Source organism: Pyxicephalus adspersus, chromosome 11, assembly GCF_032062135.1.
Source record: "Pyxicephalus adspersus chromosome 11, UCB_Pads_2.0, whole genome shotgun sequence".
Classification (NCBI taxonomy): Eukaryota; Metazoa; Chordata; class Amphibia; order Anura; family Pyxicephalidae; genus Pyxicephalus; species Pyxicephalus adspersus.
In genome coordinates this window covers 5,953,334-5,964,165 of record NC_092868.1, presented here as the reverse complement: position 1 = coordinate 5,964,165, position 10,832 = coordinate 5,953,334, and the positions used below count along the sequence as shown (strand labels likewise).

Sequence of the window (10,832 nt, the reverse complement as noted above, 5' to 3'; positions counted from 1 at the left end):
AGCCATCGGTAGGAAAGTAAATGTTCTTTAAATAGAACAGTATGTTGCCTTTGCACAAAAGGTTCTCTGATATTGTAAGAAGTCATCTGTACTCAAAATGTTAGTTTCAGCATTATACCATGAATTTATTATGTCACAAGATTCACACGAATTAGAAGCTATGCAGGGTCCATTTTTATGGCAACACAGTTCAATGGCTGCCTTACAGCTGTGTTTGGACACAGAATGCTAAGAAAAATGCCAAGACCTTTGGTGCAGTTTTAGAAGGGGAAGTGATCGCTCTATCTTGGGCCTGAAGCCCAAGTCAATGTAATCTAAAACCACAAAAACTCATAATTCAGATTGGGATGAATATCTCTAAGCCTGCAAAAAGATGATATATCATATACAATGAGCTCCCTCATTTTGAAACACCAAAGTATATCCATCTAATCCAATTTTTAGTCGTTTTGCAAGTAATGTTCAGCAGACATCGAACCAGGTGGTATTGCCTTGGTGGTAACCACTGCATGTTGTATATCTCAGCCCAAAGCATAGAGGTCAAAGTCCAAATACAGGTCTCCTATCAGTTGGGGATATACGGTATATTCAGATTCTGTGGGTAACCTGAATATCCATTATGCTGTACTGAAGGTTCTGTTCAAGTCAGGGAGGCTTAGTAAAAGACTGGCAGGTTCGTCTTGCAGGCCCTGCATATAACCCATCATTTAAGACCCCCACTACTAATATACTTGTCCCATCATCTAAATGAGTTTCTTCAGTTTTAATTAAGTTGATCCAGGTATGTTAGAGCTTGCGACTCTGTCCCACCATATGATAGCTCAGACACCCATTGCTATCCCACTAAGGTTGGAAGAGAAATCCAAATTTACGAGTTGACCTTTGCTCATTCATTCTTTTCCATCCAATTGCGGGTTGGGGGAGGGACAGGACCGGTCTTTGTTGTTTAACTAAAAATCAGGTCACCCTCTTTGCAGTCCGGACTATACTATGTGACTGAGCTCTGTAATTGTTTTCGGTAAAATCCCTCATACGCATCTGTGTATTTACTGGTTTACTTGAAGCTCAGATTCATTTTACCATTTTAATGTTCTACTTGCATATTGGTAAATAACATCCTTTTTCACATAAATGATTACCTTTTCTGTTTTCCTTATTATTGATATCTCGCTTTACAGTAGGATAAAGCCACCTTCCAACTATCAGGCTGTTATGGTGATTACAAACATTGTGCTTGAACCATTCAATTCACCTAAAGCTGCGTACACGCGTCAGATTTTTCTCGCCCGATAATCGGCATCGACCAGATATCGGGCAAAAATCTGGCGTGTGTACAGTCAGTGTCGTCCATCATCCGAACGTGCCGCTCCTTCGTTCTCCCCCTCCCCTCTCCATAGAGCAGAATGGTGCTGTATGTAAAGCACCGTTCATGCATCGTGTAGTCCTTTGTCGTTGGAAAGGATCATGAAAGATCCTTTCCAACGACAAAAATTGCACGTGTGTACGCAGCTTAAGAAAAGTCAGCAAGTGCAGAGAAGGAAGGGGGAGGTTTGCTTATTTCCTTTTTGAGAATTCTCCGATTGGAATTTTAAATATGATCAAAGATTCAGAAAGAACATGTGCACAGCTACCAGGGTTACGGTCTCGTTTAAACACTTAGTCCCACTGCTAGCATGCATCCTCAGTCAGTAACTACTCTTAAATGACAAAGCTGAACTATGGGTGAAAATGTTTTGTATTCTTGCAGTGGATTCTGGGTTTTGTTCACGGGATACAGGAGGAGTAAATGTTGCCTTATCCATTGCTTCAGTAGCAGTCAATGCTCTCCACTGTGGCACCAGACTTGTACCCCTGCAACTACCTCTTCAGCTTCACTGCCAAGCTGGTCTGACCGTGGACAGCCTGCTCTAAGGTTCAAGTCAATGGAGTTTTAGAGGGGGCAGCTAGAGATGGGGACACTTGTTGGGTAATAATTGTATCTGAAGGCAAAGGCAGGCTTTTGCAATGCCCCGGTACATGAGGGATTCATCATTTTCAAAGGCAAACTCCTTTAATTTAAAGAAGTGTTTTATAACCTTTTTTACATTCAAGTCTATAGGAAACCCCATCATCTATAATTCCTATATCCACAGCTTACAGAACCATTGGTGTTAATAGGATGAATGTCTGTCACATTGTTGGTTATTGGGAGGAATGACACTATTACAGATACCCAAAAAGATCATTGGTGTTACCTAATCTGACCTGAGAGGTGCAAACTGCTCATTGCTCAAGGAACCCCTGGCAACCTTTGGAGGAACTCTAGGGTTCCACTGACCTCTGGTTGAGAAACACAGATTTAAAGAATATTTCATAGATCAGGTCATCATTATTGCAACAAAGAGCACATTTTCCTAACGATTTGTATAATTACAGATTAAAAAGAAAAGAGATGAAATGAAACCCAACATTAGAGCCAATATTAACCTGTCTGATAATCCTCTGTTATTAGAGGCAGAATACCCAGCAGGCTCTTCACTTAATAGTCACAGTGTGCTGGGAGTCGGAACAGTTCCTGGGAGTAGTGAGGATGTCACACATGGGTGAGCACTCATTGTAACCTTCCCTTTAGTATGCTGCGTTCCTCATCTCTCCCCCACCGTGACCCATTATTAAATAATGACAAGGAGACTCTAGTCTCTACGTACAAAGAAAAAAAAACATTTATTTATAGACGTAAATTACAGTGGGAAAAAAAAAATTGGTTTGATTTCAGTTTTTCTCCGTCGCCACTTTCCATCGTAAAGAAGGATTGGAAGTTGAGGTTCGTACAATCGTGGCTGGCAGCGGTCTTGGAAGGCACCGGCAGGTGAATGGGATGGGACGGCTGGGTGGTGGGGGGAACCCGTTCTTCTGCGGCAAATGCCTGAATTTTCTAAAAAAACTGGAAAAAGGTAGAACATTAAAACAAAATTGTTTTTAGAAGCTCCATTTAGCATAAAGCTCCCCCCGCCATAGTTGCAGCACAATACTAAGTGTTGGAACTTACAAGGGGCAAGGATATCATCCCCCTCCACTCTAAAGAGACTTTAAGGGGGGGGACAGGGCGCTTGCCCTGAAAAGTTTAGTTTTTACTAAATTACCCATTCATTGGAAAGTAACCTACAGGTCTATGTTTAAAGCTTTAAATTGTATGTCAGGACAAAGTAAGAAAAACAATGTTTATTATATCTAACAATCTCCCCATATTTTACCAAATTAAAACCTTGCGAATAAAAAAAAAAAAAATGAACTCAAGTTGTCCGCCGCACATTTTTTTAAGTGAAGACTGCAAGAATGGCACCATTGTGCCCTTGTAATTCCAACTTGATTTTATCTTAAGGTTACAGTTCCTAAAAATTCATAAGACAGCCAACAAACAACTGTGCACTCCAAAGTTATTAGTTAACACAAAAACGTGGAAATTTAGAATGAACATAAAAGAACATGGCATTTGATCAACATACATTACACAGTATTTATATAGCGCCAACATAATACATTGCCCTGTACAAAACAAGAGAAGGAAAGATTACAGTTTCTAAAAATGTTTAAAAAAATGCGTTGCAATTTAGCATAGAAAAGAGAATAAAGTCAAATGTCAAAGAGATAAAGGGCTGAACAAAGACCTTTCTGGGGGTTGGGGTAATGCTTTAAGGTGTTTTTAAGAAGGGTCCTTTATGAGATAAAGGGATGAAAACAAAACCCAGACCACTTTAGCACTCACCGGGGATTTGGAAGAGAGCCCCAGGGCCCAAGTGTTAAAGATACCTTCAAGTTTCTATACTGAGCCCGATAGCAGCCAGTCTATTGCTAGTACAGAGTAGACTGACACAATGTAACAGATACATTTCAAATCGTCTCAAAGCAAACTCATCAACTGTGACAGGTACACTTGCAATGGCTGCTCAGAACACCGAGCATTTGTCAGATTTTTTTTTATCCCCCCCCCCCCTCCCCCTCCCATTAAAAAGTAAAACACGGGCCATGCTAATACTAAGCCCGTCAAACTGTCATCGCCGGAGCGGATACTCCTGTGTTACATAAAATCACATCTTCCTTCTGTAGGTAAAAGATAAAACAAGCTGCTGATGGCGTCTGTCACTTGTCTGGGGCTCCGCGGGGCATCCATCATCTCATGTGTAATTACATTAATTCACATCATTTTCTTACCCGTGTTTGTATGGCAATATAAATATTAAACATGATTAGAGGAAGCTGCCTGATTGACAACTGATGTTCGCCTCTTTATTTCCACCGTTCACAAGGGATTCAAAAATGGTCTGATCCTGTGTAATCTTCCTGAGCCAATACAACGTCTGCATAGCAAAAGATGTCCTCGAAAAATAGGACGTTAGGAGAACCAAATTGGGCAGATTTACAAAGAGGAGCAAGTTTTGCTTGAGGCTGCGTTGGCTTCATGTTTTTAGATTGAAGGAGATACCAACTGGTTGTAGCCAAAGCAGTACATTGCTTGAAAGCGAGACCCCAGGCAAACCACTAAACAGATGAAATACATATGAAAGGAGATGGTTTAGTTGCAGGATTTGAATTTTACATATGACGGTCCTGGCTGATAGAGCAGGAGGCATTGTCATTGCTTCTTGGGGGGGGGGGGGACCTTACAGGTCATATCCCTTTCCCAATTGGCGATTGGTTTGGAGCCCAAAAGAAGAAAGTCAGAAGCACCCATCAACATTCTGACTGATTTAATCAATGCAAACAAGCCCAAACACCACTGTCTGTGTTCTCCCAGTCTCTTTTAGCTGGGCCCAACTCCCAGCACTTTTCAGAAAGCATCCGGCTGTTTTTGAGTGGTTGATGAACAATTAGATCACAAAACATGGGCTGCCACCCACCTACAGCTTCTTGCCACCTAGCTTAAAAAAATTCTGGGGAGAATATTGCATTGTTATGAATGGCGTCTATAGATTCCCCCTCTCACCAGACCCAGTATCACTTTTACTCTTTCGTTGCATCCACTTTTTTACAACACTAATCTATAAATTGCGGCGGGTGTAAAAGATGGAGGAGAATCGGACCGCCGCCAGGAAGGTTTTAGATGGTTGTTCATAATGCAATTTAACAAAGCAAAAAAAAAAAAAAAAAAATTTGCCTTGACTCAAAAGAAACCCAATCCTAATATTCTACAACATAAATAAAATACCTGTGGAACCAAACCGTGCACAGGGTAAGGTAGGTAATTGGGAAGTATGTTTAACCAATAGTATGCATACTGTTGGTTAAACATACTTCCTAATTACCTACCTTACCCTGTGCACGTTCTTTAGGTATGCACTGCCATTGCCCTTCACCATGTGACCTGTTTTGCCAACAATATTTACCTGTGCAGAGCAATATAATATTTTATAGTTTATTATCAGTACACAACATGTGCTGTCTGCATGTGCAGATTGACGTCTTATGGAGAAGGAGGGTTTGCAAATATAATTTTACCTAAAAATAAACTTAAGTACAAATATTTTTTTTTTTTAGCATAGCTGCAATGCAGCAAGTCAAAGTCATAATGTAACTTTTCAAACTATGCAGCTTTATTTAGTGCCTGGTATTGGATAACACCGCTCTGTCCTCTTTTCTTCCTAATGTGTTTCTGCACTATCATAATGGCATTTACACGTCCACTGTGTGAAATGCCATGCAACCATTGCATAGAGAACATGCATGCTGCCACCTATATACAATTTCTTTACACCCAACTTAAAAAACCGTCTGGGTTGAGCACGGCATGTAGACAGGAAGATGCTTTTCTTATCAAAGAAGAAATTAGAGAAAAAAAGGTTAGCTTAGCTTACCTATTTTCCACTTTTTCTGCATCTCAGTGATGCTGATCTTCCTGCCATGTTCAGTCTTCCTGCCGCCACTCCAGCATCATTTCTCAGGACTGCCTGCCCTTATAGTGGATCATGCTCGAGCTATGCATGACGGTATGGCTGGTTGTAACCACCACAATGGGTGTATGGGGGTAAAGCAAGTACAACAAGAGAGACAGACAATGCCCTCTAATAGGTAGTGAGCTTCATGGCAGGCCGTCCCCGGCATTCTGCTGATGAATATGACATGACTGAAAACTTGAAATAACTAAACCTGCTAAAGATATGAAATTTCATGCATTAGGGGTAAGCTAGCCTAGATAAAAAGTGAAACTAAAGTCCCTCTTTTAACATTGTCGTTCAGGTAGGTGGATATAGCAGAAGGGGCAGTTGATGTCCCCTTCTACAGCATTGCTCTTCCCAGACCTTTTAGCTGGGCGCACCACCCAGCAGTTTTCAGTAACCACACGGCTGTTTTGGGGTGGTTACCGAAGAGTTGGGTTTTAATACAGGGGCTGCCACCCACCTACAATATTATCCCACACAGCTTAATAATTCAGGGTTAAACACAGTACAGTATCTTTTTTTTATCTATTCTTACTTGCCAGATCGCCACCCAGATGTCAAATTTTACTTAGCTGTGCATGAGCAGCTCTGCATTGGTTGCCATTTTGGCTGAATAAAATCTATGCACCTGCATGGGAGTTACGTCATCCCAGCCCAACTATTCAAGACGGCCAGAGATTATCTCCGGTAAGAAGTAAAGGAAGATGGCAGCACTTTGTGATGTGACTTGCACAGGTTTAGTAGCACTTTAAATTTGATTGATTAGGTCAATGAGAGCTGTACACAAATCGACTTAGGCACATTCAAAGAATAGATTAACTTGTTTGCTATAAACATCAATTGCCGACTGAAAATCAAATTGATCATATTATGCCAGATGCATGATCTGATGGAAGAATAGTGTATGCATGCATGCGTATGTGCGCTAAAAGTGGAGACGTCTCAAAAACTAATCAGATACTTGTACACATTTTCTGAACTAAAGGTGCGTACACACTTCCAATTTTTATCGTTCCAATCGAACGACGAACGATCGATTGGGCAAAAAATCGTTCGTAAAAAAGTAACCAACGACGCCGACGAACGAGGAAAGTCGCTGGAAACGAACGACCGGACCGACGGATCGGATTGGACGACGATCGTTGAACATCGTTCGTGTGTACGGTCGTTCGTTGATCGTCCATGGTCAGAGCATGCGTGATGAACGAACGTCCGTTCACTTTCCTGTCGTGCACATAGTTCCTCTATCGCTCAAACGATCTTATCTATTGTGTGTACAATATCTACGAACGATCGTGTCGTTAACTCTATGTGAGAATCGTTGCTATACGATCGTTCGTATATATCGTGCATGAACGTTCGTCGTTCGTTTTCCAACGATAATAATTGGAAGTGTGTACGTAGCTTTACTGATTAAAGGTTGTAAATATTGTTTGCTTTCAGACAATCAGACTGGTCAGTTGGATTAAACGACAGAGCTGACTGCTCAAGCAAAATGGAATACCAATCCAGGGTCTACTTGCTAAACCTCAGGGCTATGTACATCCGCCGAGCATGCCAATGACCTGCGGATGGATGGGGAGGTTCGGTCTTGAGTGTACAGCTCTAGGTAAACTCTTCTGAATATCTGAGCGAGCCTGACTCCGCAGAGCGGGGAGGGTTAAACATCTGTCAGCTCCTGTGTCTTTATCCTGTCTGTGCTTTGTGTGATGGAGCGCCTGGAGGAGCAGTCAGCCTGGGTCATGCTATGCGGTGGGGAAACAGCTGTGCCAATCCTCCTGCGGATGTTATCACATGGTGTAAACTGCCAGTGAAATCTCCTATCTGCACCGCTGCCTGACAGGTGACAAATAAGGGTGCAATGTGTCCCTTCAGTCTGCGCTGCAAAGACAGGAGGAAGGGAAGGGAGGGCTTTATATCTTGTTGGTGGGAGACATCTATGCAAGTCACCTGCTGCAAGATATTTGGCGACCGCTAATGGGTTGAAAGATCCGTACCCCAAAAAAAGAATTGGGAAGGCAAAAAAAAAAAAAAAATTAAAATCTCCCTCTTTCTGTGCAATATTTCATATACTAAACATTGCAGCAAAAGGAGAGACTAAGTGGTTGGGGGTCTCCAAACAGACCATAAACTGGATGGCATTTGGTTGTGTACATTGTTGTTTTTTTTTTTTTTTTTTTGCATTGGGACGTCTCATCTCTCGCAGCCTCTTTCAGCAACGTCTTGTCTACAAGTTTGCTCTTCGGCTTCATAAATAGCATTAACCCATCCGTCCTAGTGAGTATCCAAGCTTGGAATATAACTCTAGGAGTAAATGTGACACTTACAGGGATTTATTACAATATGGCAACATTCATGACAAGATTCTAGCCAGGGTACCCTACACTTAAAACAGCCGTTTTTCAGTTCCACGGTCAAAAATGTACGAAAACCATAACTGGAGATCAAGACAAAAATTCCAACAGTGAAATCGGGATTGGAGGGTCCTAGGACACCAGCACAAACCTTGTGATATTTGCACCCATTCTAATCAAGAGGAGGGGAAGGCTTGGAACTCTGACACGGTTTTTAAATCTGTTGTGACCCCATTCAGAGGACTAGAAGCATGTCCCATGCAAGCCAAAATACTCAATAAGCAGGGGAGGGGGAATCATTTTATCCTAAAGGGCAGTGTTTCCTCAACCTTTATACCATGGGGAAACCCCTTCTATAATTACTATATCCATAGCTCATAGTATATAAGTGTGGTGGTCAGTAGGAAGAATTCTTCGTACATTGCTGATCATTAGGAAGAATATTACCCTTATAGACAGCCAAAAAGAATAGGGGGTTCACCTATACTGACCCGAGAGGCACAAACTGCTAATTTTTTAAGGAACCTCTTGCAATCTCTGGAGGAACCCTAGTTGGGAAACACTGCTATAGAAGCATTATAAAGTGGGGAAGTAATCTCACTTTCCTATAGAATTATCAGAAGAGAAAATGTGTCTTTTCACTGAAAGCAATATCATGTGGCGAGGAAATCTCTCCATCTTATAAAACCAAACATGAAGAGCAAATCCCCTCTTGGTTGTCCCCTTTTGTCGGCATTGCAAGATTTTCCCTTTTCTATTCTGCATGCAACTAAAAATGTTAACATTTTTAGATGTTGGTTTCCAGGAAAAGTTGATTGTAAATCTCGCAGGAAGCCAGAACATAAAAAATAGAAGACGAAATTATGGCTGTAATCTCCTATGATCACAATGGCTTATTCATTCATCTGATTTGTTCATGGGTGTGGATTTCAGAACGCCCCATAATAGACCATTGTAGAGTTTGGGGATTCTGTTAAAAAGGTTTATTGGTTAAGATGATCATATAAAGTCATCACTTTTTATGGTTTTAACTGAAACCAGAGATGTAACTTACTAACGTTTGAGCTCTGAAGAAGTACGAGGGAGCTCCATCTCTCAAATGCATTGGCATTATATTCCGTTACCCAATAAACCTTTTTTTTCATAGCAGAATAATGAAGGATTATGGCGGCCTAAATCCGGCGCTCCCAATTCCATAGCTACAAATCTTTGAAAGCAGAATGGCAATGAAATCCCCCCATGATAAGTACAGCAATAAATCGTGACGTGGACTCTTCTACGACAACCCTCCTCGTCATCTAAACCAAATGACAATTAAAATGGTTTGGGCTAAAAAAATAATTTTCAGACTTGATGAGTTTGCATTAAGTCGATCTGAAGCAATCAAAACAACCGTAGGCTACCTTCATCACTCCAGTTGCTGGTTTATGTACGCCTGACGCGCCAAAGCCGCCGTAAACAAAACATCATTAAAATAGTATTTATCAAATTAGCATTTATGAAATTAGGCACCAAAATATTGATGGTGTTTACCAGTCACCCGGCCCAGGCAGGAGCCACTTCATGTCACAAGATGACAACTTCAATTATGTTCCTAGATTAATTAATTGTCTAATTGGTAACGGCGATAGGAGAATTTAAAGGAAAACTCCACTTTTGTTAAAGTCTAAAGGAAGGGATAATTGGTACCAGAGACGTCTTGTAATTTAACGATATTAAAAGTGACCTTTCCATCGCAATCTGCTGTCAGATTTGACTTTTACAGCTGACAAAAAAAATGAAAAGGAAGCCATCACAGTTTGTGGATCAAATTTTCCTTTTTTTTTTTTCAGTTAAGGTTTATTACATTTGATCTCTACAATCTAATATATGAAACAAAGTAGATCGACACCCAATAATCTAATCTCATATACACTTCTTAAAAAAAGGGACACAATATTTTTAGAATCCCATTATTGAATTTTAGCAACTAAAGCCATGTGATTGATCTATTTCTGTTCCATTATGGTGCGTAGCCATCTTCCTTCTCTTTTTCCTGGAGCTGATCTTTGGTCATATTGATTGGCCATGCAGGGATGATGTAATTCCCGCTCATGTAAGCAAGAGTTCATTCAAACCCAACAAGCGCAAGGAAGCCGAGATTTTCTGCCAACCAAGGAAACCCAAAGCAATCAGGCAGAAGAGAGATCACCTGTACCTACCTGGCTGATAATGAATTTGTAAAAGTCGAACTTTAATTCCACCTTTGTTCTAATTCAAATGAAAGCTGCAGAGTTCAAGTCCCACTTTGAACAACCGGCAACCAGGCAGGCGATTATTGCAGAAAAGGAGAGGTCATGCCCTATGCCTGATAGCCGCCCATGCTGAGCAGCTCAGCATTTGTTACCAGGAATACACAAAAAATCCCAGCTTTCCTTGCACGAACGGGAAATCAATGAACTCTCACGCATCTCAACAAGAGTTACGTCATTCCATCCCAGCCAATCAAGATGGCTGAAGATCGTTTTCAAAAAAAGGAAAAAGACGGAGATGGCCTGCAACAAAACGGGGACAGGCGAGTATT

At 41.1% G+C, this 10,832-nt stretch overlaps 1 protein-coding gene across 2 annotated transcripts in view; it reads right to left on the bottom strand.

Moving 5' to 3' along the window:
* Positions 1–2,678: 2,678 nt before the first annotated feature.
* ETFB (electron transfer flavoprotein subunit beta) overlaps positions 2,679–10,832 on the bottom strand; it is a 46,648-nt gene continuing 38,494 nt past the window's right edge. For both annotated transcript variants that reach the window (XM_072426079.1, XM_072426080.1), the window contains one exon: positions 2,679–2,923. The gene's annotated coding sequence lies outside the window, so the exon portion shown is untranslated. The remainder of the gene's footprint in view (positions 2,924–10,832) is intronic.